The sequence below is a fragment of the Pteropus alecto genome, unplaced genomic scaffold (assembly GCF_000325575.1).
Source record: "Pteropus alecto unplaced genomic scaffold, ASM32557v1 scaffold65, whole genome shotgun sequence".
Classification (NCBI taxonomy): domain Eukaryota; kingdom Metazoa; phylum Chordata; class Mammalia; order Chiroptera; family Pteropodidae; genus Pteropus; species Pteropus alecto.
The window spans coordinates 6388732-6394044 of record NW_006439191.1 but is presented as its reverse complement, the minus strand read 5'-3'; the positions used below and the strand labels follow the sequence as shown (position 1 = coordinate 6394044).

General features: G+C 38.6%; 1 protein-coding gene and 1 non-coding gene across 5 annotated transcripts in view; both read left to right on the top strand.

Moving 5' to 3' along the window:
- Nucleotides 1-5313, top strand: part of GPATCH2 (G-patch domain containing 2) — a 140161-nt gene that overhangs the window by 48401 nt on the left and 86447 nt on the right. The gene's annotated exons all lie outside the window — the stretch shown is intronic.
- LOC112483269 lies at nucleotides 5150-5268 on the top strand. Its single transcript, XR_003047578.1, has one exon. It is a non-coding gene; the product is annotated as a 5S ribosomal RNA (ribosomal RNA).

The following is a 5313-nucleotide window of genomic DNA, read 5'->3' as shown; positions in this document are numbered from 1 at the left end:
TAAGGGATTGTGGAACACCTGGCATAACCGTTGCTCAGCAAACGCAAGGTGCTCATGAAGCCTGGAATATAAGTAATGTGGTTTTAGGCTGAAGTTGTTCTTGATCACATTACATACGGCCTTTCTGTCCAGACTTTATAAAGTTCAATTTTTGCTTTGTTTTTTTTTTTTCTTCCTTATGAGCTGAAATCTGGCATCCCAATGTAAGTGGTTAGCGTTCTGTTCTCTGGGATGACACAGAATAAATTGGATTTTTCTTTTTCGCCAGACCTAAATTTAGGTTCCAGTTCTTCTGCTAGTTCTCTGTGTTACCTCTCTGAGCCTCATTTTTTTTTTTTTTTCACCTGTCAGATACATATGAAGATATTAGGCAAGGGAAAGGGATTAAGAGTTGCCTCATGATAGTCCCACAGATACTTGGACAGTTTTCTATCTTTTTCCTACTAGATCACCTCATTTCTGTCCAGCTATTTTTCTCATTTTTTCAAACGTCTTCACCTTTCCGACTGTTCACTTTTAAACGTGCTTGTATGTTAATGTTCTTACATACGGTACCCGAAGTAAAGTATTTGTAGCGGAAGGCTGAATGTCAGATTGTTAAGGTTTTCTTTTGAATCTCGATTCTGTCACCTAACGTGATCTTATGTCATTAATGTTTAAGAAGCGTACGTTCTTTTTTTCGGTTCCAATACTTTGATAAGTGCATCGATTAAACTGAAGGAGCCAAGAATGCCTGCCGTTGGAAATTTCTTGGTAGATTTATTTCAATCTATTAGGCAATTTTCTTTGCCTAAGGTTGCTTTGCTCTCTATAATGCCACCTAACTGAACTCTTGCCCAGCCACAGTTTACTCTCGTTGTTGCAAATATTCTTGTTAGATTCCCTTTTGAAGTTCTCACATACCATATTTCTACCATCTTCCTTTCAGGTTGGTAACCTTGTCAACAAAAGTGAATGCCATTTCTTAGTGAACCTGTGCTAGTTCCTAGTAATTATTATTTTTTCTTCTAGGTCCTGATAAACTCTGTGTTTAATAAGTGATACATAATTTTACCTTCATATGTCATCACTGTCTGGGTTATTAATTTGTAAGCCTCCTGACATTTGAGAGAAACAAAGAAAATGCAGTTCTAAGATTATATTTGAAACATCTGTGAATATCAGTATGAATTTAGAGATGTGAACTAGTTTAAAAACAGCGAGTGTTCTCTCTTGTCTTGAAAGGAGAAGTGGCATTTGAGCTGGTGCAGGAAACACGGAGAAACACTGCTATCCCTTGCAAACACCCCGTCTGAGTTGTATTTTTTTTATCTCATTTATTGCTCAAAATACCTTTATAAGGTAAATATTGTTACTCATCTATTTACCGATTAGAGTGACTCCTAGAGAGATTAAGTAATTTATCTCAAATCATATAACTGGCTAAACTTAAACGCAGATAGGCTTGGTTCCAGAGCTTATGTCCATCCTCTTATATAATCTCGGTCTCAGAGATCAGTATTTTTGTTTTGTTTTGTTTTTAGCTTTTTATTTATTTTCCCCATGCTACGTAGTCCTTGTTTTCTTAACCTCATAACCTCATTACGTCATGCAGAGATTTCCACGATTTCCTATCTTTTTCCCCTTCTTTACACACACAGTAAGGAGTCAGTATAACCGTAAGGACTAAGCATTTGTCCCACTCATGTGATTTTCCTGCACAGAGTATGGTGAGCTGGACAGAGTATCTGTTACTATTGGTGCCGAGTGGTGGAGTCTGACTCTTGGAATTGGACAGATCTTGGTTCCTTCCAGTGCTTGGGTCTGCGACTTATCAGCCAAATGGTCTCGGACAAATTTTATAATGTGTATAAGCCTCTCTTTCCATATGTCTACAATGGGAATGATATCCCCTCTTAGGTTTGTCATGAAGATTAAATTAGATAGCCTATAGTGAAGTATCTGGTACGTTTTTAGCAGAGTGTCTGACACAAGGCAGCTGCTCAATAAGTTATGCCTCCACTGAAAAAGCAAAAGGTGACACCGATTTTAGCAATCTTGTTTTCTTCTCGCCTCATTAACCACTGGAAAACCAAAAGATTTAGATCTTTTGATTGTCGAGAAAATCCCATTACCCTAAATATCACTGATTGTTCTTATGTAAATATGGCTTTGGTATTTGGCTATGAAAATGCACATTGTTAGTTTTAAAAGCAGCTGTACCCCCTCTAAAGGCAGAGCCAAGTGCAGGCTCCCACAGTCTTTTTTTGAGGTTAGTCTGAGACTATTGCTTAATATTCTTTTAATTAATTAATTAATTTTTTCATTGAAGAAATGATTTAAATTCTTTCCCCCGTCTACCTCCCCCTCCCCGCTCCCTCCTCCCCTCTGGTAACCACTAGTCCATTGTCCGTGTCCATGAGTCTCTGTTTGTTTGTCCTGTTCATTTGTTAAAGCTTTTAGGTTTATATCCCACATTCATTAATTAATATTCTTTAGGTGACTAAGCTATAACTGCATCCCATTTCCCTGTCTTGTCCTCAGTGATACCTTGTAAGATAGATACTTTGTCTAAAGTCATGCTAATAATAAATTAATTATAAAGTACAATTTCTATCCATTAGCCTGGCAAACCATATAAACAAATAAAAAATAGGAAAGAATGTAAAAATGCAATGTTCTTAGTAAACTTTCACTGAGTCTTACCATGCCTTTTTTTTTTCTGCCAGCAGTGTAGAGAAGGAGGGTAGGAGGAGACGCTTTCCTCATCTCAAATAATCAGCTTTATGTTTTATTCTGGAATTTTGATAGTCGATTAGACATGACCCTTTTTCGTCTCTAATATTCCACTGGTATTTTTTTTTTTTTTAATTACTCAGTTTTGAAGCTCAATCTCATCAGACAGTTTACTCCTCTAACACCTTCCTCTTCATGATTCGGAAAAGATTTTCCTCATTTATTTCTGAAATTATATCCAAAAATGCATCTACTACCGCACATTTTAACTTCTGTGAGCCTGGGACGTAAACTTAGGAAATCGGGCATTCTTTTACAGCTTCTTTAGTTCCTTGGACGTCAGCTGTCTCTCTCTCGTTCCTCCTAACCGTTTTAGTGTATGGAGCACTTGTGGACAAGGTTAAAAGAGTTTGGACTCAAATTCTACCTTCTTCTTATCATCTGTACCAACTCTCCAAGCACCTCTGTCTTTTCTGGTCTTTTTTCTTGTTTCCAGCATTGCCAAAAATAGACTCCCATTCCAGTTTGCTTTTCATATTTTTCACCGGCTCCAGTGTATTATGGGCTCTTGTTGCCCTTACGGTTTTATGACGAGCCTCTGTTGGCGTTTTCTGTTCGTTCTTGGTCTCATTCCATGTAGTGTATTCTTTGAAAGTCTGGGTTCATTTGGTCTATTATCTTAAGTATCGGCTTCATAAAACTGCCCCTCCAACTTTCTTATTATTGAAATCATTCACCGTTTTTTATTTAGAATTTTGATTACAGTAGCATATCCTTTTTTCAGATGAAGTTTTTTTCTAGTATTTTATCCAAACGAAACCTATTATTTAACTATTAGAAATGCGTATTCCAAAACTTCTGACTAGTCTCCTATTAAAATATGACCACTGTTCTTCCTGTTGTCTTTCCGTCAAACAGTAAAGGCAGTGTTCTCCTTTAGTTATCTGTACCATAGGCCTCTCTTCCTCTCATACTATTCTTGATTCATTGGTCAGTCTCATCGGATCTGTCCTCCAGTGTCCTCGGAGTCAGATGCCTTCTCGTCACATTCAATTTTACGTCGTCGTGCTAAGGCCACTTCACCTCTTTCCCGACATCAAAGCTGCCGGGTTCTCCTGCGGTCTGTTCTTAAAACAGGAGCTAGCGACCAATTCAGCAGAAGCCCGTCATGTCGCTCCTCTCCTCAAAACCTTCCGGTGGCTGCTCCTCTCAGTAGAACAAAAGCAAACGTCCCACCGTAGCTCGTAAGACAAGATCCTCCGTCAGCACTGTCCCCACAACTGCCGTAATCTCTCTGACCTCCTCCTACTTGTCTGTGTGCTCACGTCTCTCCAGCGACACTGGCCTCCTTTCCTGCGAGCTCCCGGCTTAGCTGTTCCCTCTGCTCGGAATGTTCTTCCGTGGCGCACACCCCGGCTCGCTCCCCCGCCTGTCTAAGGCATTCTGCGACTGTTTCCCGGCCGAAACTCTCTTGTCCGAGCACCCTCTGTCTCACTCCCTTGCTTTATGTGTTTCCATAGTACTAGCCTGAACTACCATCCGTGTGTGTGTATTGTGTCTCCTCTCACTAGAATATTGGCTCCACGAGGGCAGAGCTTCTTGGCTGTTTTGTTCACAACTATGCGCCCATGGCCTAGAACAGTACCTGACATGTAACAGACACACAGTTAATGTCTGCATGAACAAATAAATGAGTGAAGAATGCACGCTGTGTATAGGCAGTTTTGAATCCTGCACGTGTAAGCATGTATTAATCACCATAGATTTTAATAGTTGCATAATATTCCATCGTGTGCATGTAAAATATTTCCTTTGTTTAGGTTCTCATTTTTAAACTGTTGTGAATAAACGTTTAAATGAATATCTTTGTACATTAAAGGTTATCCCTTCTGAGACACACATACATAATTATTTTCTTAGAATAAGTTACTTCAACAGAATTTCATTTCTGAAGACTAGATATTCTTCAATATTTAAAAGCAAAAGGCTTACACCAGTTTATTAGTGGTGTCTAAATAAATCTGTTTCATTAGCTAGTCCTCAGCATCACACATGGGCGTTTCTCCTTCATTATGTATGTATGTTCATAAAGCAAATCATATTAAAGAAAATATTATTTGAGCTGAACCAGCTAAGGTAAGGTGCTTGTACCTCATACATTATTACAGTGGCATTGTTTTAGTGGCTGTGTGATTTATCACAGATGATTAAAAAAATATATAATGTGCTGCATTAATGATAATGCTGATCATGAATTGGAAAAGAAAAACCAATGCTCAAGCAAGAGCTAGATATAGTCGAGAGCTGTATTTGCTGAGTGATGTTTAGATTTTGTAGCTCTACACTCATAGTCATAAAATTAAAAAATCTTTTAGTATTTTAACTAATTGCCTGAAAATAACTATGTTTTTGTGGGTCTAAAAGTAACCCTCTAGTCTACAATCATGCTACTCTGAACAAGCCCGATCCCGTCTGATCTCGGAAACTAAGCAGGGTCGGGCCTGGTTAGTACTTGGATGGGAGACCACCTAGGAAGACCAGGTGCTGTAGGCATAAAAAATAAAAAATAAGAGATTGTAAACTGACAACAAGGTCCTT